General features: G+C 38.8%; 1 protein-coding gene and 1 long non-coding RNA gene across 4 annotated transcripts in view; one reads left to right on the forward strand and one right to left on the reverse strand.

Annotated features, from left to right (window-relative positions):
* The window catches only part of AK5 (adenylate kinase 5), a 312,660-nt gene that overhangs the window by 107,180 nt on the left and 178,414 nt on the right, over positions 1–27,066 (forward strand). The window lies entirely within an intron of this gene.
* Positions 16,041–21,629, reverse strand: LOC105710417 (uncharacterized). The gene is made up of 3 exons (XR_001105780.2): positions 21,563–21,629; positions 21,017–21,069; positions 16,041–16,182 (listed from the first exon to the last, which is right to left on the reverse strand). It is a non-coding gene; the product is annotated as an uncharacterized LOC105710417 (long non-coding RNA).

Raw genomic sequence — 27,066 nt, forward strand, 5'->3', positions numbered from 1 at the left:
CTTGTAATTATTAATCATAACATCCTGAAGGTTCCCACTGGGCCCACAGAGTAAAGAATAATTGAAACTGTTAAGAAGGCAGATACTGAATGAGCCAGCTGAAATGCAAAGACCACGAGAGTGTAGTTCTTGTCTGGCATCCTCCTCAGCAAGGGGACATGGCAGAAATAACTGCTGAGTACACCATCACGCCAGTCCTGGAGGTTGGAAGGATAGTGGGATAACAGGCAAAACCCAAGCCTAGGGCTCCCAGAGCAATAATAATAGGTCACTTGCTGAGTATCAGGTTCTGTGCTAAGTACTTTATAGCCAGTCCTCCCCAAACCCCCCATTTTTGTGGACTAGAAGCTGAGGTTTAGAGAAGGTAGGTAACTGCCTCAGGTCACACAACTAGTAAGTGACAGAGCCACAACTCTAGAGCCTGCATTTCCAACCAGTTGTGCTCTATCATTCCCTACATTTCATCTGGAGGAGGCTCACTCAGTTCCTCAAATATTTATTGACCATTTACAATGTACAACACTTGTGTTAAGCCCTAGTGGAAAATTGTGAATATATTTACTGATTTAATCAACAAGCATTTATTGAGCATCTTCTCTGTACCAGGCACTGTGCTACGTAAGCATTGGTGAGTGCAAATATGGCTAAGATATGCTCCCTGACTGCAAGGAAAGCATAGACTAGTGTTGGGCTCAGACAAGTCATCAACAGTCCTGGGTACCATGTGCTATCAAGATCTGTGCTGCAGACAGGGCCATCTAAGAAGGTTAGAGAAAGTCTCCAAAGAAGAGGTGGCCCTGAGCTGAGTCATGAAGGGAAGATAGGAATTAGCTGGGTGAAGTGTGGGGACCAAGGCATTCTAGCCAGAGAGAGCATGGAGGTGAAAGTATGGCATGGTGAGGAAACTCCATTACAGCTGGAGTTTAGAATGAGGTGGGATTTGGAAGAAGTGACTCTGAAAATCCTAACTCCACTTTTCATTTTAATACTGTTAATGCTTTAAAGTTGAGGGTCTCTGGGAACATTAATTCTCTCTTTCTTAAGCAAAAGATTCATTTTAGCCCATGCTATAGATTGAATATTTGTGTTCCCCCCGAATTTGTACATTGGAACCCAGCATGTAATGGAATTAGGAAGTTGCTTCTACATCAACAACCTTTGGAAGGGGCTAGAGAGACCTTTGGGAGGTGATTAGGTAACAAGGACAGAACTTTTATGGAATTAGCACCCTTATTAAAGAGAACTCAGATAGCTCACTTTTCCCTTCTACCCTGTGAAGTTATAGCAACAAGAATGTTATGAACTGGGAGGAGAGCCCTCACCAGGCACTGAATCTGTCCGTGCCTTGATTTTGGACTTCTCCTCCTCCAGAACTGTGAAAAATAAATTTCTGTTGTTTGTAACTGACCTAATCTAGGATATTTTGTTATACCCAATGGGCTAAGACAGCCCAGATTCCGGTTATCTGTTTATTTCTTCAACAAATATTTAACACAGACTAGCTATGTATAAGACACATGTACAAGACACTGTTTGGCACTGAAAGAACAAAACATGATCCTGCTTTCAAAGACATGTGTGCAGGAAGGCAAGACATACGCAAACAGGTGGTAGCAAAATATAACTTTACTAAGTCCTCAGTGGTGGGGTATCCTTGACTTCACAAGGGTTTGCTTAACAGAGGTCTGAACAAAAGTCTGAACAATTTTCTTCAGCTCGTAAATATCTGGGGTTCCCAGGTAACTCTATCTTATCATTACCACTATTCTCCTATTATTACCAACTAGAGCACTCTGAGTTCTCTATTGTGTCTATTCAGCTAAATTATAGAGACACTGTTATTTAACAGTAACTAACATCGTATTAGGTGAAATAAATTCCACATTGACATAGAAGCAACCCTAATAAGGACACTAGATAGCATTAAGATAAGCAAAGTATTAGTTTAATGAGAAAAAAACGTAAATGCATTATTGCTTGCCAAACATCCTCTGCCATGCCGAGGCCACCCCCCTCCACCCACCCTCCAGCACAGAGAGATGCTGCACAGGTCGAAGTTGGTTGCTGCATTGCCTGGGGATCTCAGGCAACCGGTTTTCACCAGCAGTTCCTCCATCAACTTCTAGAAAACAGATTTTCAGACATTCTTTTCATTAAGAATTCTTTTTCTGCATTAAAAATGATTTAAGTCAGCCGGGCGCGGTGGCTCACGCCTGTAATCCCAGCACTTTGGGAGGCCGAGGCGGGTGGATCACGAGGTCAAGAGATCGAGACCATCCTGGTCAACATGGTGAAACCCCGTCTCTACTAAAAATACAAAAATTAGCTGGGCATGGTGGCGCGTGCCTGTAATCCCAGCTACTCAGGAGGCTGAAGCAGGAGAATTGCTTGAACCCAGGAGGCGGAGGTTGCGGTGAGCCCAGATCGTGCCATTGCACTCCAGCCTGGGTAACAAGAGCAAAACTCCGTCTCAAAAAAAAAAAAAAAAAAAAATGATTTAAGTCCTTTCAATCTTTTTCTCTGAAAATGAACCCAGATCCTTTTACATTTCCTCATAGAACCATTTTATAATCCTTTAATCTTTTTTTTGTTTGTTTCTGTTTGGAAATTATGCTCAAAATGCAAGACTGAGGCAAATGCTAGTGCCAGATTTAATTATTGCCATTTCTACTAAAGATGTAAAACACTTTTTTAAATTTTTCAATTTTTTTTTTTTTTAGAGAAAAGGTCTCACTCTGTCACTTAGGCTGGAATGCAATGGTATAATCACAGCTCACTGTAGCCTTAAACTTCTGGGCTCAAATAATCCTCCCACCACAGCTTCCTGAGTAACTAGGAATACAGGCACGCACCATCATGCCTGGCTAATTTTTAATTTTTTGTAGAGAAAGGATCTTGCTCTGCTGCCCAGGCTGGTCTCAAACTCCTTGCCTCAAGTGATCCACCTGTTTCAGCTTCCCAAAGTGCTGATATTTCAGGCATGAGTCACTGCACCCAGCCTAGAACACATTTTTGTGTGTTTTTATTCTATTTTATCCTACCAGCCATCTGTGGATTCGTGGGCAAGTCATTAACATCTCGGAGCCTTAGTTTCCTCAACTGCTAATCAAAAGTTAACATGGATACTAGATACTAACAGATCTTTCAGTCTTCAAACACTGTAGTGATGTGATGTTACTACTACTACTACTAATAATACTCCTTCATCCAGAATCACAGCATTCTTGAGGCACCTGTCATCTAGAGCCTAAATACTGCCAAGTTTATTGCTAAAAGTAAAACTGTTCAGACAACCCACTTATGATCCTAAATAAAAGAAATACAAAGAGAACAAATGAATATGTTCACCAATTCGTTTGCTATACCTAAATAAAGTTTATCCCTAGAACACAATTTAGTGTCATTTTAGAAAAACCATTGTTATGATAAATATCAGTAGAATGATTCAGAAGCATCATGATGATTATTTGAATAGATTGCTTTAAAAAAACCTTTGATAAAATTGTACATTCTTCTGGAGTTTTTGAAAAGTAAAGTTTTGGCATAAAATTACTCTTTTAAAGTAATATTTACTGAAAATTAAGAGTGACTATACTTAACAAAAATATATTACACACATTTCCAAACAAAACAAGAGTATGCTTTAGTGCATGCAAGTTATCTATATTATTAAGGATTCCTGCCACTGTAAGAAGTCATAAAAAATGGGGGATTAATACAGGAATAAATAAAAAGATTACCATTTGCAAACCATTTATGGTTAAGAAATCCAGGGTAATAAACTAAAAGCTATATGTGATGATCTAGAAAATCTAGTAAAGTGATCATAAAATGAATAATAATGAAGGAAAAGAGATGCCATTCTCTGTATCAGTAAAAATGATAGATCTCTGCTTCTTATGCTGATATGGCATTCTCTAGCACTGAAGAAAAAAAAAATTATGAAACCTTCATAGGAAAAGCAAAGGACAATTTCAGTAAAAGTCAATATATTTCTTGTTTCTGACCCTAATGTTGAAGAGCAGTCAAAGTTACTACAATTCCAATTAAAATATCAAAATGTGATATCAACATGAAAAGAACTTAATAATTATAAAATGTGAAATACAGGGATATGTTAAATCAAGTATTTTTAAGTGGCAACAATGCTCTGGGAAATGAGTAGCTGTAAATATAAAGAAAAATAAGCCACAGTGAACTCTAGCTGAATGAAACAGTCAAATATATGGTGTTTTTTATTTTCAAATATAATATAATTACTCCAATTATTAAGGAAAATGTATTTCCCTTCACTATTGAGCAAATAGAAGGGTGAATGAGTTTCATTATTAAAATATTGAAAATATGTTATACTAGAGATACAACAAAAGCACCATGAATATTACAGTTTCTTCATATTTAAATTTCACATTTTTGAAAAGCCATAAGCATAATGGCAGGCCCTCATTGTACAGATGGGCACGAACGACATTATATGGAAAATAATGCTCACATTTGGCTGCTAATCAAGGAAATATTAAGTAACCCAAACATGCAGTACCACCTCAATACTACTTAAATTATCAAAAATAATGAAATTCTGCAATGACAGGGCTGTAGAGTATATTCATACATTGCAGGCAGCAAGGTTTTACACTATTGTTATGGGAGATAGTTGAAAGTATATAACAAAATTTTTAAAAATTATTTTTATGTGCAATATTTCTAGAACTATGTAGTGATGGTGATAATTGTATCTACTACACTTATTGGATAACTAAAGCACTGGACACTTTACAGATATTATTTCATATCTTTACTGAAATACTACAGGTGGACATTACTGACTGTATTTTAAAGGTGGGGAAACTGAGACTCAGAAAGACTAAGTCAGTCAGATCAGAGAGATTCAAGTCTTGGTTTACCCAACCTCTTTCTACCGCCCCATGCTGCCTCTGAAACAATGCAAAAGAAAAACAAAATAGATGAGAAAACAAGGAAAAAGAAAGAGGAAGGAAAATAAAAGAAATAGGAATCACGCCTGTAATCCCAGCACTTTGGGAGGCCGAGGCGGATGTATCATGAGGTCAGGAATCGAGACCATCCCAGCCAACATGGTGAAACCCCATCTCTACTAAATACAAAAAATTAGCCAGGCGTGATGGTTAGTGCCTGTAGTCTCAGCTATGCAGGAGGCTGAGGCAGGGGAATCACTTGAACCTGGGAGATCTCGCCACTGCACTCCAGCCTGGGCAGCAGAGCAAGACTCTGTCTCAAAAAGAAATAGGAAACCTTTCTGAACTAGTCCACATGCCTCATAACAGAAACTAGAAATAACCCAATGCCCAACAGTCACTATGGAAGTGAATTCAAAGTGTATAATAGCATCTATCAAAATGGACACACCCCTTATATGCAGCAATACATCTAGGATTCGGTAATGATGACACTACTACTACAAATGATAACCAATTAGTGAGTAACAGGACGGGAGGATTGTTTGGTAGTTGTGGAAGGAGAAGCAGAACAGTATAGTGGAAGTAAATCGCCTGGGTGCAAGTCCTGGCTCTGCCCCTTACTAGATGTAGAACAGTAAGTTTAACTTTTAAACGCTAGTCATCAACAGCCAAAATTTGTTGATTAATAGATTGCTATTAAGTGGGTGAGATGCTCAGGACAGGGCAGCTTTCTTCATGTATCAGTGACGTTTTGGGTAGTCTAACTCCATGAAGTTAAACTGAGACTTTACAATGGTTGTTTTGTTTTGTTTTGTTTTGTTTTGTTTTGTTTTGTTTTGTTTTGTGACAGAGTCTGGCTCTGTTGCCCAGGCCAGAGTGTGGTAGTGTGATCTCGGCTCATTGCAAACTCTGCCTCCTGGGTTTAAGCGATTCTCCTGCCTCAGCCTCCTGAGTAGCTGGGACTACAGGCGTGTGTCACCATGCCTGACTAATTTTTTGAATTTTTAGTAGAGACGGGGTTTCACCGTGTTAGCCAGGATGGTCTCCAACTCCTGACCTCGTGATCCGCCCTCCTTGGCCTCCCAAAGTGCTGGGATTATAGACGTGAGCCACTGCACCTAGCTGACTTTACAAAGTTTTTAAGTGTGTGTTTCTGTTTCTGTCTTCTCTCCCTTCTCTGCTCCCCCTCAAAATAGTAAGTATTTTGGCTACATTTTACTATTAGGCATCAAATTCCCACTTTTCGTAAATATGTGTGGTCACCAAAAGGCCTTTTGAGGAAAGCTTTCAATGTGAAATCAGGTCCAATATAAACAACAGAACACAGTGAACCTGGAAGAAATGGAGGTAACACGGGATATGTGAGAAAACATTAGCAGCAATCCAGTTACATCTTCAGAGAAATATGAGGGAGTAGTGTCACCACAGAACAGGAACAGGATGCCATGTGGGAATTAATCATGTAATACAAAACAGTGGCATAATAGTATGTGGAGATCACAACCAAGTGATGTAAGAGATAAATCCTAAAACTGAGAAATCAAGAAAGGGCAGTCAAATATATTGTTTAAAATTGCAATAACTTCCAGAGGAAACAGCTAAAATAAAAATGAGTTTGCCTGCAAGAGAATAGGCTGCTATTTTTCATAAAATGTTTTGATATCATATTATCTTTCTTTTTAAACTCTCTAGATATATTACTTTTATTTAATTATTTTTAATTTTTTTAAGAGGCTTGGAATAGTCATAACCTTGCTTAATATAATAGCTGTGTTCCTGGCAATCACAGAGTAATTTTTAGTAAATTAATCAATATTAATTTTCTTTGAGCCCTTAGTCAAATAAATTATTTTGGGCTGTGTGTGAAATTTACAGACTTGCAAGAAGTCCATTCCTTCCAAGAGTCTACCATTCATTTGGGATGGCAATATTATAAGGCAACATATTCCAAATACTAAATAAGAGTAACAGACTGACACCGTCTGTCTCTGGACTTGAGAGAGGAGATGACATAGGCTTCAGTTCGTGGAGAAGGGGCTAGAGCTGAGTATTTAGAAGAACCTTGTGATTACGCAGAGGGGTGTGGCAGACTCCAGGGTGAAAGGTAGCACACAGGAGCAGAGGCAGGCAGCTCATATGAGACTGTGAGATGAGTAGTAAACCAGATTGGCAGCAGCATGAGATTTGTATTAAAAGAGTAGGGGAAAATCAGTATGAAAGGGAAGCCTGGAGATGCCATGTCAGGAGTGGATTTTATCTCATAGGAAATGATAAGCCCCTGAATGCCTTGTATATGTCTGCAAATTTCTGAAGTACATGAGAAAAGTTGTTACATATGTATAATGTGTAGTGATCAAGTCAGGGTGTCCGTAACTTGAGTACAATATATTTTTGTTAAGTACAGTCATCCTACTCTGCTATCAACATTTAATTTATTCCTTTTATCTTACCATTATGTTTGTACCCTTTAACCCACTGCTCTTCATCCTCCCCTCTCCCCCAGCTGCTCACCCTTGCTGGTCTCTGTTAGCTCTTTTTTTCACTTCTTACCTCTATGTATTCTCATATTTTCTCTCTCACATAAAACTGAGAACATGCAATATTTGTCTTTTTGTATCTAGCTTATTTCACTTAAGATAATGACCTCCCGTTCCACCCATGTTGCTGCAAATGACAGGATTTCATTGCTTTTATGGCTGAATCAAATTCCATTATATTAAATATGCTACATTTTATTTATCCATTCATCTGTTCATGGATGCTTGGGTTGATTCCATTTCTTAGCTATTGTGAATAGTGCTGCACCTGAATGTTTTTGAGCAAGATGTAGGCAAGATCAGCCTGCTGGTAGTATGTGGCTTGCTGTGACCAGAAGACCAAACCAGAAGTCAAGAAGGACAAGCAATTACTGCAATCTTTCCTCTAGGACATGAGAGTGACTTTAACTTAAACAATGGTGGTGGCAAAGGAAGGAGGAATATTAGAATGTTAAAGACACAAAAACTTAGGGATGCACAATTTTTCCATATTTGAGTAACATTAAATATTATTTTACCCTAATTGTTACTGTAAATTTCTAGAATGTCATTATAATCAATCAGAACATGGGCCAGCATGAGTTAACCACTGTTACTACTAAGTTGGCAACACCAAGCAAAGAAACTCAAGGTTTTAGCTTACATTTAGAGCATTAGAGCATCTTCATGGATAGAAATACAATTCCCATTAGGCATTCTGAAATGCAAGACATTTTTTAAAGTAACTTTCCATTAGTTACTTTAGGAAAGCGATCACTGCTTTCCTAAACCCCAATCAGACTCCCAGGCTGAAAACCACTGAGTGGACCCAGAATGTCTTCATTTATAGGTGAAAAAGCTTAATCACATGTGTCTGAAAACATACTCCAAGTGATTAGCAGCATGGAGTGAAAACAAGCCTCTTGCATCTTGCTTAAAGTTAGCTACATTCTGCTGGGAATTAACAGGACTTGGTATCTGATTAGTAATGTTTTTAGCAAACAGCTGAATCATTTGAAAAGCAAATAATGATACTTTCATTTATCTTTTGTTTAAGACTGGCTTTTCCATTAGTAAAGATTTGCTCAAAGCAATGTAAACCATTATGGCTGTGTTAAAATTGGCTGCTAAAACCACCACCTGGATACTTTTGTCTAACATTGATTTTTCAGCTGCTTATTTTCTTATTATCCTGCCATTTTAAACGACAAGCATTACTGTTTCTTGATCCATTGTGACATAATGGCATATTAACAATCATATTGTTTGAAAGTTCCATTGTCATGCACATATATAAATGAGGATTTAAGAGACTCAAGTTTGAATTCCTCTTATTCTACTCTGTGACATTTTTTCTTCCATAACTCTGCAAATACAATATCACAAGTGTTGGGCATTAATTGCTTATTCAGATCAACCTCACTGGTCTCCGTAGTGACATGCATATTTTATGATACAAGTCAAGTTGCTAGATTAACTAACAGATGTTTGTCATTAAAGGGAAGGAAACGTGAAACAACAGTCACATCATCTCTGTCCCTGTATGCATTCAATGTTAAATGCTACATTTAGAGAACAAATTAATATGTGTATTATCTTCTGAATTATCACCCCAAGCACTGTCCTCCATCAGTAAGTTATTTTCAGCATTCACGTAGTCTTTGCCACCAAATCTTTAACATCTGAGAAACCCAAAGGTGTGTAAAAGAACCTGTATCCTACCTTTTGGTTTTTCTGTTTATTTGTTTTGTTTTGTTTTGCATTAAGCATTCCTCATGTATGGGAAACTATGACAATTCAGAATGAAATTTATAAGAAAGATTTAAAATATTGTTAGCTACACAAAGCCTGACATTTAAGAGAACTATTGTACGCTACTGAAAATAAGCTTTATGAAAAAAAAAAAAAAGCATAAGCTCTATGAAAAAAAAAAAAAAAAAAAATACTGATTGCAGCCTTGAACTTTCTCCACTTGGCCAGAGGGAGAATAAGATTTGTGAAGTGTTGAAGGCCCTTTTGACAGGGTGACTGGAAGGGCTACTGTTGCAATGGACAGGCTGAATCACAGACCACAGATTAAGGAAGCAAGTTCACAATATCAGGGGAGTAAAGGAAAGTAGAAGAGAAGAACCAAGAGACTGAATGGAAGCAGAGCTAGCTCCGAAATGACTACCCTGTCTGGAAAATAGAAGGCTTACTGATAACCAAGTAGCATCATTAAGGCTCTGTGACGCTTATGATGTTGAGAATAGTAACTGACTTGTTTGACTAAATAGCAGGCTGAATTGCAGGGGACTGTGTTCTGAAACCCTGTGAGGTATGAAGGTGTATATCCCAAGGCTACCTTTCTGATGTCTCTGGAGAGAGATTGTAGAATTGCTTTGACGTGATAACCTTTTGGTAAAAACCAAGACCACATCTGTCTGAGAGAAGAAAATGGTGGAGATGGGGGAATAGGAACATTCCATTTTCAAATGTGTAGTTAAGATGTTTGCAAATTCTTGTCCCAAATGCTAGGAAAGAACGTGTATGAATTGATGGCTACTGCAAGAATAGTTTCTGGGCCTTGCTGAAAAAGAAGAAGGCTTCTTCTTACTAATAAAGAAGAAAGTATGGTTATCTGGGCCACTGAGGCTGCCTGAAACAGCAGAAATGCTAGATTACATAAGTAAAGTACAGAAAAGTGACAGAAGGATGTATGAGAAGGGAGAAAATGACTGCAGAAAAAAGGAAGATGGAGGAAATGAATACAATTTTAGCTTTTCATAGAAACTGATAGTGTGATTGTAGGAAATTTGTGGAAATTTGGGAGGTTAAATAATTGCAAATTATTTTATGCATAACATGAAACCACAGTGTCTCTAAAATTCTTTTTTTAAGGCTGGGCACAGTGGCTCATGCCTGTAATCTCAGTAGTTTGGGAGGCTGAGGCAGACAGATTGCTTGAGCCTAGGAGTTCAAGACCAGCCTGGGCAACATGGTGAAACCCCATCTCTACAAAAAATACAAATACAGGCACATGTGGTGGTACGTGCCTATAGTCCAGCTACTTGGGAGGCTGAGGTGGGAGGTTCACTGGAACCCATGAGGTGGAGGCTGCAGTGAGCCATGATCACATCACTGCACTCCAACTTGGGCAACAGAATAAGATCCTGTCTCAAAAAGAAAAGAAATCTTTTTTTTAAAGAAAGAATAATATTATGGCAGGCAGACTTCAAGCATTTGGTCTGTCCAAATTCAGGAGCGAGAAGAGGGTCTCAGCTGGACATTCTCTATTTTAACCCTATAATTCTGTGATTTGGTGAAGAATTACCAGCTATAAAGCATAATTAGCCATTCAATAAGAGATCTGCAGAATATTAAGAAATTCATTCTGTTCATGTCCAACATTCCTACCCAGTTAAATCAGTTATGCTTAGTTTCTTTAAAAAGTCACTTAAGCACAATCTCTAATGGTATGAAATCCCTGTACCAATCATTCATCTATAATTATTTATAATTGCATTATTTATCATGGTTTACAAAACACAGATGCAAAAGTTTTTACTAGAGCACATATTTCACTATCCGAAAATTATTTTTTCAGATACTACATGTTTGTTGGATGGCCGCATTACTCAGTATCAGTAAATAGTTAACTGATAAAACTGTTACTTTGGACATTTAGGTGAGAAGAGAGAAACTCATTTTAGCTCATACTTGATGATGCTAACAACTTACTCTTACACAGAAGGATAAACCCAGACCACTTGTAATAAGTAAAAGAAAATAGGCAATAGGAATAAACATGGAACCAGGGAGATCATCAGAATCACCCATCTGTTCAAAGAAGTAGGGTTTTATTTCAACTTTGAAAGAACATTGGAAATAAAAGCAAACACAAAAAGTTTAGAAGTTCTTAAATAATATTTTTGTTCTACTTGATTTACATCTATTTTATATATATAATACTATATATAGAATAGCATGATTTTTTTTAGGTTTTAAGATGAGGAAGCTCTAAAGAAACTGAAGTAACAAAGAAAGGCTGAGATGCCTTAATAAGAATACTTAAAATGTATGTGTTCAGTCACTTTGGAAGGACAATAGATTATTTGTATCTATGTATTTTAAGAAAGCTCTAGAAATATTCGGTTAGCCATTATTTATTTATTTACTTGAAACCTGCATTGCTATCAAAATTGTTATCAAAACAATCCATGGGTACACTTTTTCTTGGGTTGGATCTCCTAGTGACAGACCATCTGACAAGGTCTGTTGAGGGACTACTCCCTGAAGACACCTGTCATTGAGCAAGGGGAAAAGCAGAAGGGAGGTAAAGGAGCCAGACAGAAATAAATGGGTTTAGGAGAGGTCTAGCCTCAGCCTGGTTGCACGGGCAACTAGGATGATTATGGAAACAGCCCCAGGGGTTGAGGCCTGCTCCCAGACAGCACCCAGTAGCCAAGAGCAGTCCTCCAGAAAAGGATGCAGAAGTGAGCTCTTAGCTCTTAGCTGCCAGCACTCGAAACAGCCGGGGCATAGGCACATCAACCTGGCATATATTTATTTGTCTCTCTCAGTACCTTCTTTATGCAAAAAAAAATATATATATATATATCTCCTCAGGCTGTTGTTGCAGTATCTGTCCATCGCAAGTGTTCAATTAATAGCAAATGGGTGAATGAACAAATGGATAGGTGCTACAAAAAAAGACACTAAAGAACCAGATTCTGAGAAATAAATAATAATAACCAGCATCTGTAAAACATTTCCCATGTGCAGACACACTGCATGAATTATTTTTCTCAGGTAGGAACTGTTATTATCTTGGTTTTATGCCTGCAGAAACTGAGATGGATGTTGTCTAGAGACACATAGCTGGTGTGACTTCAGAGCTCACACATTTAACTTCTTCATTACACCAATGCTCAGAAATTAGGAAGGTGAAATAAACGGGGTGAAACAAATATTGACAACTTCTTATCCTGAGTCATTTCTAGCTTCATAGAGTAGCTGTGTTTTCCTTTTAGAAGATAAAATTAACAGCTGCATTTTCTTCCTTCTATAATAAAAGGACAGGTATGTAGGCTCCAACATACTTCTTGAATAAAAATGAGAAATTCTAGAATCCTTGGATCATGCAGAGTAGTTGAAACATTCAGAAGTTTCTCAGTACTTTTGTCTCTGCTATATGACAGATTAACCATTGACTTTGAGCATATGTAATGATACAATCTAAATTGATTGTTTATGTTTAGGCCTGCCTGTAGTTTAAAATATGCTATGAGTATCGTTGGAAGGCATGAGATTAAAATGGATGTGAATTTTTCAGGACTCCTCCTGGGCACAAGTTTCCAAGCTCAAAATCTCATGAATCAAATGTGAAACCGCCTCTGATACATTTGAGGCCTTTTTAATGAGTTGCTTAGCTGTACTTCAGGGTAATTACTGATTTGTCCTGTGCTGTATATGAGATAACTGACTTAAAGTTTAAGCCAAAATCCCTCTGTAATTTGCTTGACATATTAGAGAAAGAAACAAAATAACACATCTTAGACAAATACTAATGTTTTCTTAACGTGAGGTAAGTATCTGGCTACCTACAAATCTTTTAAAATTACTATATCTGGTGTTTAGAAAGAGAGAACCTATATTGGTTTCTCTTCAGTGTGTGCCCAGGGGGTTGTATTCAACTCTCTCAGCTGTCATTCAGCTGTGTTAATTGTGACTGGCAAACACAGTCCAAATCTGTGCATTCATAATAATAGTTATGACTCTTCTGACAACACGGCTATGTAGGTCATGATTTTATGCCAAAAGGAAATGGCCTTTTGGTGGCCAAAGGAATGATTGGTGGAGTTTTTTTGAAAATGTAATTCATGGAAACCTATTCTGTGATCTAGTATTAATGTCACTGTTGTAGTTTCTCATTTCGAATTTGTCACATTGCCCACCATGTCCCATTTTGCCCTTCCAACCAGGACATAGTAGTGTGATTTCCTTTAAAATACTTTGTCTATTTATATTTTTGAGACAGGGTCTTGCTCTGTCACCCAGGCTGGAGTGCAGTGACATGATCACAGCTCACTGCAGCCTCAACCTCCTGGGCTCAAGCAATCTTCTGACCTCAGTTTTCCAAGTAGCTGGGACTACAGGTATGCCCTACTACACACAGCTATTTTTATGTATTTATTTATTTATTTTAGAGACAGGGTCTCACTATATTGTTCGGGCTAGTAAAATCTTTTAAAACTCAGGAAAGCATTTTGTGATACTATAACTATAGTTATAACCACCCTCAGGGTAAACAGAGAAATCTAGCTAGTTGTCAGTGCATAGTTTTTATAATACCTTATACTTCTTTTGGAGGCAAAGCCATTGAGACAGGAATTCATTTATTTATTCATGTATTCCCTTGCAGGGCATCTCCTTTAGGTTAGCATCTGCTTGGTTCAAAAGAGAGTATGGAAATGTGAACGCTAGGCACAAATTGGGGCAATTTGTTACTACTGTGGCTTTTGTTTCTTTTATCATTGTTATAATGGTATTTATGAAATAAATGTAAAATGGTATTTTTAAAAAGAAGTCATCATGAGAGCTAAGAAGTTGTCAGAAAGAGATGTAAATAATTTTGGACTTAAAAGGATTTATCCCACCTCAAATACTTCCAGAAAATGTGATCCTACATAGATAACCACTTGCCACTTCCCAGTATGGTAATTGGCAACACTTAGATTTACTACATGCAAAGTTGTGTACTAATAATAATGGATTTTCTACCTTTCAGCACTCCATAATCACATGACACTATTTTCTAGCTGAGGAAAGAAGCTTAGAGAATCAGTAACTCCTCCAGAGTCACACAGCTAGTAAGGTGGGCCTGGGATTTGATCCAGCTAGTGTACCTCTCCACCTCATCACTTCCCTTGAGTGTGACCTGTGGCCAAAGAGAAACAATGCATTATTGTTGACATTATTAAGAAACCGATTTCTCAAGCCAGATTTTTAAAATAATGTAAATCTGGGCCAGGCACAGTGGCTCATGCCTGTAATCCCAGCACTTTGGGAAGCTGAGGTGGGCAGATCACTTGAAGTCAGGAGTTCGAGACCAGGCTGGCCAACATGGTGAAACCCTATCTCTACTAAAAATACAAAAATTAGCTGGGTGTGGTGGTATGCACCTATAGTTCCAGCTACTTGTGAGGCTGAGGCAGGAGAATCTCTGGAACCTGGGAGGCAGAGGTTGCAGTGAGCCTAGATTGCACCACTGTATTCTAGTCTGTCTCAAAAAAAAAAAAAAAAGTGTAAATCTGAATGTGTACTTTGTGATTCATAAATTCTTGTCACATAAAGAGTATGTGGTGGGGCAGCCACAAACTCAAACAGGGATCTTCATGGGCCTGGAATATTGTGGGCTCAAATTCCCTCTCTCCTATGACACTTTCTTTAATCCTCATTCCCACTTACTCCACAAAACTTTTTTCATCCTCCTCCTCTCTCTGAGACCAGATAATCCTTCTTTCTCCTTTGATCTCATATGGTAGTTCTCTATACAGCTCTCTGACAGCCTTTATTTTGCATTAATGTTAGGGTTAAGAAAAAGTCTCCCTGACTGGATTGTGGTCTCTTTAAGGGCAAGAGTCCTATTTTACTGAACACTGAATCCTAGTGCATGGCATACAGTAGGTGCACAACAAGTTTTGTTAATGAATTAATTAATATAAATGGCCACACACTTAGTAGTGTCACTTTCTCACCCCATCTCTAATGGAAGTTCCTACTTGGACAGGAAGAAGACATTAATAAAAGGGCAAAACATAATCTATATTATATGATACTAAAGAAAATCATCTTTTCATACTATCCACAACAAATGTAGGTACTCAATAAATATTGGTTGAGTCATAATCAACTATTAGAAACTTTCAATGAGCTCGCGAATTCAAGAATTTACTGGGAAACTTACTGAAAAATTAGTTATAACTCGCATAGCTTTTAAGAGACACAGGATCTAAGAATACTCAGGACAAGAGACCTTTAAATTTGCAGCCCCCTCAGTAATTTTAAAAGTAAATATGAGGGCCCCCCTCTCCCTCAGTTGTTCCTGCAGTGAAGGAAAGAGATCACTTTGGTAGTAGAGTTCAAACATGATGCTCATTTCCTACACTGCTGGGAACAGAGTGGCTTCTTCTTTTTTTTTTTTTAGGATAAGAATGGAGCTTTGTTTGGAAGAAGAGGGGTTCTGCAAAATGATAAATTTTCTAGGTAGCCTACAAAGTCACTTTGTCATTTTGTAAAAGCAGACATATTGCCTTTGTTTTTGTGTGATCAAGTTTGACTCATTCTGCAAAGCCTGAGGATTGCATTTGAAATTGGCATTAATTTCATTTTTCTCAGGGTTAGCCCTGAGGAGGCTTCTAACAAATTCTAGTCAGTGTCTGTCTCTGTTATTGACCGTGTGTACCAAGTGGAATATTTTCTATAAAAATTTGAAGGCATCTGTTGCTTTATAAATGCTATGTACCTTTTATGCCTTAGGTAGGCTTATCAATTCTAGTCCTCTTTAGGAAGACGCTGACCATGCCCATAGTTGCAGAGGTGAAAATACAAAGAAAGCAGACCTGGCTTGAGGCAGCACAAGACTAAGAGGCTCTTCAGAGGCTGTGCTCATTTTGTCTTTGAGTGAAGTCACACCTTTGCAGAACAGAATCTCTCACTGCTAATGTCTTTGGAAGGCTCAAGGGTATCTGAAAAAAAAAAAAAAAAAAGAGGCATAACTAAACAAAACATAACTTCAAGCAAAAGTAATAGAAAAGGTGAAGCCAGGACACATATAAACAGGTTTTGATGGAATCAGAAGTTTTTCGAAGGCCTCCAAATAACTGTAGGAAGCAGGAAAGAGCCTCACAAGGAAAATCCCAAGATTCTTCATCTGTATCCTCTGACTCATTTGTCTTTATCCCCTCTATGAGCCCAACTTAACTACTGCTTGTAAGATCTATCAATACTATTCTTACTCAACAGGATCAACACTAGTCTACATATGAATCTGAACTTGCTGAGTTCATAGTTTGTTGATACATGTTTAATAAAATTATTTTTCCCCGTAATCCACAATTAATAAAATGTAGGTATGGGTGGCAAGTATTCTCTTTTTCTACATGTTGCTTCCTGTCAAAAGTCTAGCCATTTTAGCAGAAGAATAAGAAGAGTAATTATCCATAGACTTGAGTTAGTTAAATTAACATAAAGTCTTAGCATCAAAACCATTTATAAGGATTTTAAAATCTATTTGCGTATTAATTTTCTTCCTTTGCCCATGGATGTAAATGTAAATTCCATTATTATAAATCTGATTTCCAGTCTCATAATTGTCTTTGTCTGTCCTGCTTCATTTATATTTTTCCTAAAACTTGGGGGGAAATTGTTCAATTATCCAAAGAGCCCGGTGGCTATTAAGTTGTTAAACAATCCCCCATTCTGTTTTCATCCTGTATGTATTTTTTAAATCAAGCCTGTCATAGCCATCTTGCTAATAAGTTAATTATCCTGAAACAAAGATCAATTTGGTGTTTTGGGAACTTGGTACAAACAATATTAACACAAAGTTATAGACCTGGGAATAGTGAGTAAAGGAAAAAGTGAGGATGGTTGTTTAAATGGTTCTGAATTTGAAAATGACCCTCAAGCTAAAAATAGAAAGGAAAAACAAATGAATGTGGGATAATTAGGAACATAGGATTTGTTCTTCCCAGAGCTAAAATAGCCTAGTTCTTAAGAGCACAGGCATCGTAGTAACACAGACTTGAGTTCTTATCCAAGCTGTATTCCTCCCTAATTGTATGACCTTAAGTAAGTACTCACCCCTTTAAGTACTTTCCTTGGGAAAGTGTTATGTTGGAGTTGTTCTGGGATTTAACAGAGATGTTTGCAAGATGCTTTGCCTGTTACCTAGCATATATAGTAAATGCTTAATCAATGGTAACTCATGCCATGCACATGAGCCCATCTGTCACATTCCTGTGACACAGCACCCACTCACTACAAACACCTGCCCAGAGATTTCTGGTAGAGAATAGTCAGCTACCAAATGTTAAAATCCCAAGAAAGCTTTCAAATAACTGTAAGAAGCCAGAAAGGACATCTCTCCTTCTCAGAAGAAGAATCCCAAGAAAGATGTAACTCCCAAGAAAGATGAGAGGCATCCTCATCTTTTTCAAAGAAGTTACATCTTTCTTATCTTCATTTCATCTCACTGTTGTTCCTCTCCCTGGTACACCCTTCCTTTCCTTTCTTCACTTGCTTAGTTTTGCTTGTTTAGAACCTCCCCAAGCCCCACATTGCAGCACGTGCCCACCTTCTGGCCCCCAGGACCTCCAAGCACACCTTCATCCCAACCCTTCCCACAACGAGGTAACGATTTGCTTATCAGTCTCTCAGCTCTTTCTCCAACTTCATGAAGGCAGAGATGTTGCCGTGTTTGACTGAACTAAATTATTTCTCTCAAGTCATCCTTACTTTGTGTCCACTTCTCCAACAGGGGGAAACATTAGCACAAGTTTTCTGGCAGCTATTTTACTATCCAGAATGATCGTTCACTAGTCCCATTAAATATGTTTTTATAAATGTTAAGCTGCTCACTACTGACAACATTAAATGTATATATTAATTAAATTTGGGCCGGGAGCACTGGCTCACATCTGTAATTCCAGCACTTTGGGAAGCCAAGGCAGTAGGATCACTTGAACCCAAGAGTTCGAAACCAGCCTGGGCAACATAGTGAGACCTTGTCTCTACAAAAAAATAAAAGTAAAAAATTAGCCAGGCGTGGTGGCACGTGCCTGTAGCCCCAGCTACTCAGAAGGCTGAGGCAGGAGCATCACTTGAGCCCAGAAATTAGAGACTGCAGTGAGCTATAATCATGCCACTGCACTCCAGCCTAGGCAACAGAGCAAGACCCTGTCTCTAAATAAATAAATAAATAAATAAATAAAATTAAAATCAATTTGATTTAAAACCCAAATGCATTTTCTACTTTATTGGTAGTATCTTTCATTATAATGTCCTGTGTTCCTGCTGCAAGATGCATTCCCCTTAGTTTTCCATCTTCTAAGCTGTTCTTTTTGATTCCACTTGATCTCCATTGAATCTTACAATAATTATGAACTGACCATATTTGGCCATCATAGTTAAAGTCAACATTGCAGGAGAGAAATTTTTTTAAAGGATGAATCATGTGGACTAAAAAAAAGTAATAATAAAAGGAAAGAGAAGGAAAAATAATAAAAGAAAATCAAATGAGCCTGATCTTCCCAGGGCCTAAATTAGCCCCTAATCACACATCTGTTGCTCAGGCAGCACAGCGGCTTGTTTCAGGCTTTCAGGGTACCACTTAGGGCTCTGTAGCAGGGAGACACTCAAGCATTAAAGAGAATGGAGCCTGTAATTAGGAGAGGTACCAATGTCACATGAGGCTGAAATTTGACTTCTGAGGCTCTCATTTCTTTAGTTTGGAAGCTTTCTTGGCAAAGCTTTAAATCTCTATCCCACTGCTTTGTAGTTTTGTAAAGCCTCAAATTGCTGGAATGCTGGGAGGAGAGAAGAGAAAATAGAAAGGGGAAAAGGGTATGTTAATTAATTTAATTTTCTGGTTAATTCAGCTTGACGAGTATTTGTCTAACTGCTGGGCTCAGAATGCTGTTGGTGCAGTAGAGAAAAAATGGGAACTGCATAATGTAATTCTTGTCTAAAATGAGCATGTCATTTTTCTCCATTTTCTCCTATTAATGCTTTCTTTACCAAGTCATTTCAAAGTATTTTAGTCCTCACTAGTGCTTTAATAAGTACAGAAAAGCCAATATGATGTAATCTTCTTTCCCTGCATCTCCAAAGACCAGTCTAATACCTGGCACAAAGTAGGTGTTCAATATATCTTTATTGAATTGAATTGCATCGTGTAGGTGGTATACAAGATTGAATACCAATCTATATGGATCTCAAGACATATTGTAAAAGTTTATTTATTTGACAAAATCTATTAATCACCTATTTTCTGGGCTACAGATCCCTTTCTTAGTCAACTTTTGATTGAGAAGCAGTGTATCATCTTGTCAGTATCATCTTAATGAAATCTTAAATCCTCTTAGTATTTACTACACAGGGGTTTATTTCAGCGATCCCCATTAGAAGTAATTGCTTTCTGCAGCAACTTAATTTTAGAAGTGTTCTGTCATAATGCCCTAAGATTAGCGAGCAGAATATTGGACACTTGATACCTACTCATGATCTGGATGTTGGTCAAGCTAAGGATGTTTGCTCCAGGGCTATACCTGGATCTATAAAATTTAGACAGTCGGCCACTGCAGCCACCCTCCCTTCAGCTAAAGAATGGTTCCGAACCCTGACTGCCACCACTGACTTGGATTCTTTTCTGTTGGGCCTTTTTCTGTCAACCACAACCTCCTGTATGACCTAAAACCTAGCCTCTTCCTTCTTATTGTTAGTGGTCTGACTTTGAATCCACTGTCCCCTAATGAGACAAGCAGATCAAGGGGCTCTTGGAAAGGAGTCTGGAATGCTTTCTCTCAGTCAAAGGGCCAGGGAGCCAAAGCCCTGGTTGGGCTGTGGGAAGTGGCAGCTAAGCCAGGCCTCTGTGTATGGGTCCTGGTGGCTGGAGCTCTAGGACAGAAGCAGAGCAGCTTCTAGGAAGTGCCAGACCAGACATGACCCACATCAGAAATCCACTCTCTTGTCTCATATAGGTTCCTAGAAGGGGACTGGGCCCACTCTTCCTTTGATTCCTGAGGGAGACTGAATAGTGATGAGAGGAGAAAACCAGAATCCATGCTGGATGACCTCGATCCTCTCAACAAACTAAAAGGCAGGGTTATTTGCAAAGAGGTTTCAGAAGGCTGCTGTGGGGTGCAAGTCGAGTCAACAATAGACAGAGAGGATTGCTGGACAGGAGCCAGTTTCCCTGTAGCTCTAAGCTGCCAATCCACAGAGACCCATAGGAGTCGGGAAGTCATCACCTCTTGCAGTCAGCTTTGCCTGCCCTTGCTCCTTCTGATTTCCTGGCTAGAAGGAAAGTTCTTCTGCCAACAACCACAGCCACCAAGCAAGGTATATGCATCATGCAGAGAAACAGAATCACCTACTGAGGCCCCCAAATGGGGAAGAAGGTAAAGAATATTCGAGTATCTAGACCTGGCTTGGCGTGGCTTCTGAGGATTCTTGGGGGGTCCATCCTAAGACTACTTCCAAAAGCCCGGCTTTGTTCTGCAAATGCCAAGCTAAGATCTGATCCTGCCAGCCTTGGCACCTGCATCTGTCTGATGCAGACAAATGTGGATTTGGATCCTGACCCTACAATGTAGTTACACAACCTGGGCGAGTTATTTAATCTCTTTGAGGCTCAGGTTTTGAATCTTTAAAATGGAGATAATGTTCTATAATGTTATTGTAGGAATTGAATAAATCCATATAAAATCCAAATTATAAATTACAATTGATAAAAAATGTATAAAGAAAACCTGTAATGCAGTACATGGCACATAGTAGTTGTTCAGTAAATAACGTTACCTGGTGCTCCTGTTGTTGAGTGATCATGAAGATTCTGAAAAATATTCTCTGAGCTAAGGTAGTAAGAATAATCAAAGTTATCTTTAGTTAGCCTTCTCTTCTAGGTTTCTATAGCAGAATAAATTAAAGTCACTATTGCATTGGTAAGCTTCAAGTTCAAGGAGAAATTTTTTCATAAAACAGTTCATAAATATTACAACAATTTTCTCTGATATCTATTTATTGTGTTGACTTTTTCCCAACAGAGTTGTCTAGGTGCTGCATATATCCAGTGAATAAAGATTCTGTATAGAAGGCTGAGAAAATAAGTCTTTTACTCAGATATCCACAGCCTTCAAGCGTTCTGTATCCATCCCTTTGCATAACAATCATGTCTGTTTTTAGATCTGTCTTCTTTCATGTTTTGTCCTTCTTTCATTCTGTTTCAAAAAAATAATAATATGTTCCGCAGAGCTTGGTTCAGCGGGACTGTACCACAGGAATTCTCATCAAAACATGGGATTGGCTTGGCTGTCTCAGAGAATTGTCCCCACCCATCCTACTCACCATGTCCACTTAGGTGTTTCTCTTTCAAATTTGGTCATTAGTTATGAAGCTTTAGAAATATGGTTCTGCAAAGTAATATCAGTGATAATTACTCCATTGCTGTTAACTGCAGATTTCACTCCAGGAACCATGAGTTTTTAAAGTATATTACCTTTTTAGTGCAATCTTCAATTTTTAGTTGAAGAAAAAGTCACTGCAAAGAGAACAATCAATCAATCTTTTGGAGGGATGTCTCCAAACATATAAAAGAAATTTTGAAGGGCCAGTTATTTGCATGTTGGAGGAGCTCCATAAGAAACAAGAAATGCCATTGGTAGAGAACCTGTAATTGAAATGAAATTGGTAATTGAAATCTCTGGCATGAAACAAGGGAGAAGTAAGAACTTCAAGAAGCTCATTTGGTTCTTAGAGAATGACACTTATGGGATATATAACACTAAAACAATACTAATAACAGCCAACTTATTTCACCACCAAGAAGGAGAGGGGGAAAAAATGGGAGACAGACCTAAGTTTAATCAAAAGCAGAAGCTTGGAGGAAAGATTGAACTGGTACCATCCTTTTTCAGTCCATCTGGGATGTTTCATAGACCTAACATTGCTCATTATGTGGCAGGCCCTGTCTCTATGGAGAAGATTAGGGCAGCCAACTGCAGTCTGAAAATCAGAGCCAAAAGAAAATAAAAACAAAAACTCATTTCCACCATTAAAAATGCAAACCATGATTGTGGCTTTCTCCTCAGATGGTGCATAATTCTCCTCCCTCTGCTGTAATTCCCTTTCCTAATCTAGATATATTCTGTAGACTTTTGAAAGTTGTTACAGCATTTGTTATTCAAATTAAAACGTGTGAATGAAGTAAGGAATTTGGTGAGCATTTCATTTTGAAATTTCCAATTGACCTCCATAGCCCTCTTACATTAAATGACATAAAACAGATTATGCAGACCACGTCCTCTGCTAATTCTGTCCTTAGGAATAAGAAAAGGATTTTCTTAAGATTCCTAGACATTAGCAATTACCTAAAACACAGCATCCATCTAATCACAGAATTTCAGAGCTGTGAGCAAGTTTGGGTATCATCTGGTCTATTGCCCCACAATTATATCTCCCTGGATCCTTTTCTGACCCATGAGATGTAAATAAGTTTTTATTCCTAGAAATTCATCACTCTATCGATGCTACTACTGCAACACTGTCACTCCTGCTACCCTTTGTATTTTGAAGTTAACATCCCAGGTTCTTGTTGCTTAAAACTTTTTCTTTAAAAAACAAAACACCGCTACTTGAATTTCAAAACACTGTTAAAAATCCTAAAGCCAAGAATGCCTAATATACATATTAGGGCTTCACAATTTTGTCACTACTGACATTTTTTTAGATGGAATAAATTTTTGTTGTGAGGATGGCTGTCCTGGGTACCGTAGGATATTTAGCAGCATCCCTGGCAAGTAGCCTCCCCACCCCCTGCAAGTGTGACAACCAAAAATGTCTCCCACCATTGCCACGTTTCCTTGGGGAAGTGGGGATTGCTCCTGGTTGTTAACTATCAACATATGTGTTTTTTGAAAAACAAATGATAACCGTTTGATGATTTCAAAGCCAGTTCTTCCTTTACCATACACACAACCTCTCCAACACTGAATGTCATCATTTTGTAAAAATCTTTGCCAATTAAGTGGCAATTATGATAATATGCAATCAGAATGCTCTTCAGGGTTCCTTGCCATAATATTTGCTAAAAGAATAAAAAGAAAAGTCTCATGCTACTCTGGAGTTGTAGAAGTGGGATGTTGTAGAAAATGAAATCTGACTTAATTCTGTGGTCCTGATGTGAGAGTAAATTGGCTTCAGCAGCGTGTGCGTCATCCCATAGTTGAGTTGACTATGTGAATGTTGTCTTCATTCCTCATGGTTCTACATTCTATGTCTAAAGGTTAAGTGGTCAGGTGAAGAATCTACATGTGAATAGATAGTACATAGTAGTTATTCAACAAATACTTGTTAAATGATTTCATGAATTGTGCTTTACCTTTGCCTCTTAAATTGGACAATCAGGCACTTTAGTCTGCACTGGAAATTAAAATATTCTTGTTCAAATTAGCCAGAGGATATAAAATCCCATAGAAACTCTCGAAGTTTCTTATATTCCTCACTCTACCTCCCCAAGTTTTAAAAAATTTGTGTGTGTTTAAGAAAGAAAGAGATCAAATGCTTGTATGTTACAGAAGAAAATTGTTGCTTTCACTTCTCTCTTTGAGACCCTGGGGCTGAGGGACTATGTCCTATATATTTTTGATTGCTTCTGTAACATACAATGCTACTGTATAGGTGCTAAGAAATAAGTTGCTCAACATCGGACAGCTTCTACAAGGGAGAACAGAAACTCCAGTCAAACACTAGCTGTGTTTTCAGCTGTCTGAGCCCAGTTTACAAGCCTCCCATAGCTCACTTGGCCTCAGGTGCCCCTTGGCCTCGGTTGCTTCTTGAATGGAGAGCCCTGTCTGCCACTGCCCTGACTGTCACCGTATATCCTAACCTTGGTGAGGACCCCAGCCAGCCTCTTCAAGGTTGTGGGCGGGGCCTCATCATTCTCACCATTGTGGGATCCCCTGCAGAGCCAGTACCTAGACCCCAGCAGACCAGACTTCCAGAGGCGCTGGCTGCTTTCAGCACTTCTAGATTCAGGTGCTATGCTGCTCCCTGGGGCCTGGCTTCCCAGTGGCTGCTCAGAGAGGATGGGCAGTGCAACCAAGAAGTGGGGGGACCCAACTCCCCATAGGAAAACTTGGAGCAGTGAAAGACAGGAGCCTGGCAGGAGCCAGCAGCTCAAGTCCTCTCACTCCCTCCCCCTACCAAATGGGCCTGAGACAGAGTAGCTCCATGTAGCCTTTCTAGAGACCATGTTGCCGGCTGTATTTTCTTATAACATTGCCCTCCTTCTTTTGCCTCACTCCCCTTTTCCACTTCATGCTTAATGCCCACACACCCTCAAAATGTTAACTTAGAAGTTTTGCCTTAGTCTCCATTTTCTTTTTTTTTTTTTTTGAGACAGAGTCTCGCTCTGTTGCCAGGTGCCAGGCTGGAGTGCAGTGGCGAGATCTCGGCTCACTGCAACCTCCGCCTCCCAAGTAGCTAAGACTACAGGCGCCCGCCACCATGCCCAGCTAATTTTTGTATTTTTAGTAGAGACGGGGTTTCACCATGTTGGCCAGGATGGTCTCGATCTCTTGACCTCATGATCCGCCTTCCTTGCCCTCCCAAAGTGCTGGGATTATTGGCGTGAGCCACTAGTCTCCATTTTCTAGGGAACTCTGGCTAAAACATAAATGTTTAATATATAAAATGACAATGCTACTGTCCATCCCTCATAAGTCCAAGGAAAAATAAAAACAAACCCCTCTTAGTAAATATTACCCCAGACTGATGATAAGTAACAGATATCCAGAAAGAAAAAAACAGCCATGATACGTGGAGGTAAAAAGCAGTGCACTGAGATGGCACTCACTGTACCTTTGTGGTCACTTTGTGTCTGCCCTCACAATACCTGCTTTTCTCCCCTTGCTTTTAGACAAGAGGGCAGTGTTAACACACACTGGAACAGAATGGCTGTATTTGTCTGATTGTAATGATCATATGCCACGTGGTAAGAGGAAGGTGTCAGTCATCCCAAGTTCAAGTCCTGACTCTTCTGCTTATTAGCTATATGACTTGAGAAGGTCATAAAATCTCTGGGTAAATATTTGCTCACCTATAAAGTAGAAATAAGGAGGGTCAGAGAACAGTAGGAAAAAGAGGAGCAACAAAGAAACCTTTGAAAGAGCAACCATTGACTCAGAAGGAAACCCAGGACAGGATGGTGTTCAGGAAGCGTGAGAAGAAAGTTTTTCAAGGCAGAGAGAGCTCCTGATATTTCAGAAGCCCCTGATAATTCAAGATTTTTCTGAGGTAAAACCATCTGGTGCTGAGAATTTTTTACTTCTAAAAATCAAACAGGCCAGGCATGGTGCCTTATGCCTGTAATCCCACACTTTGGGAGGCTGAGGCAGGTGGATCACTTGAGGCTGGAGTTCAAGACCAGCCTGACCAACATGGTGAAACCCCATCTCTACTAAAAATACCAAAATCAGCCAGGCGTGGTGGCATGCACCTGTAATCCCAGCTACTTGGGAAGCTGAGGCAGGAAAATTGCTCGAACCTGGGAGACAGAGGTTGCAGTGAGCTGAGATTGTGCCACTGCACTCCAAACTGGGCAACAGAGTAACACTCCATCTCAAAAAAGAAAAAAAAAAAACAAAAAACATAAAAATAAAACAGAGCCTCTAAGAGAGGAGACCCAAAGCAAAAACAATCACAGACCTAAATCAGCAAGGGCTGGAAGGTGGTGATAACATCACAAAATTAAAAAGTTGGAAAAGTTGGACTTGATTTTATTCCACAGATCTTGTTGTACAGAAACAACCAGCTATGTCTTGGGATCAAAATCCAGAGCAATCAAATAGAAATTATAGTGAAGATGAATGAAAGGGAAAGCAGAAATGGAGAGAAGAAGGAGGAGGAGAAGCAGGCAAAAGAGGACATGGAAAAGGAGCTGGAAGATGAGCAGGAAAAAGAGAGGAAACGTGAAAATGAAGAACAATAGCTCAAGAAAAGACTAGCCAGCAAATCCCTCGGGCAAAGTTTAAATTAAACAACTGCCCTACAATACAAGAGAGTCTAGCACTCTCATTTGAATTTGGCATGACATATAAACAGATAAGTCAATGGTTTTGTAAAAAGAGGAAGAAATATAATAAAGAAATGTCTAAGGGAAAGCATAAGAAAAGACGTAAGAGATGGAGTCTTACTTTGTTGCCCAAGCTGGTCTCAAACTCCTGCCCTCAAGCAATATGTTCTTGGCTTCCCAGAGTGCTGGGATTCCGGGCATAAGTCACCGCACCTGGCTGAGATGTTTTATATGACACCATTCTCACCAATAAATGGAGTTCTGAAAGGATAAACAGGAAAATATTAACCATCGTTAATTCCATGGAGTAGAACTAAATGAGGGAAGTGGAACAAGTTCCTAAACATTCTATTTTTACCCTACTGTGAATTTAAAGCTTTTATAACGGACATTAATTGATTTTATTTAAGAAAAAAATCAATAAAGAAATGAGCAACCTCTGGGAAAAAAAAAATACTGCAGAAATAAGACTGTCTGCCTCACCTTTCCTAAGGGTTGATGTGACATAGTGATAGCACTTTGAAGCATTATACAGATGTGCTTTAATTTTACAAAGGGAGGTAGGGAAATAATTTTCTAACTTAGCTTCCTTCACTGGCTTTTTCCAAATAATAAAACAGTTCAGTAGGAAAATGTAAAGAAATAAATTACTTAAATATTCTGAAATGTCTTCAAGATAATAATAAATAAAAGTAAAAGCAGCCCAGGCACGGTGACTCACACCTGTAATCCCAGCACTTTGGGAGGCTGAGGTGGGCGGATTACCTGAGGTCAGGAG

Source organism: Aotus nancymaae, unplaced genomic scaffold, assembly GCF_030222135.1.
Source record: "Aotus nancymaae isolate 86718 unplaced genomic scaffold, 86718_ANA_hifiasm-v0.15.2.pri h1tg000007l, whole genome shotgun sequence".
Classification (NCBI taxonomy): Eukaryota; Metazoa; Chordata; class Mammalia; order Primates; family Aotidae; genus Aotus; species Aotus nancymaae.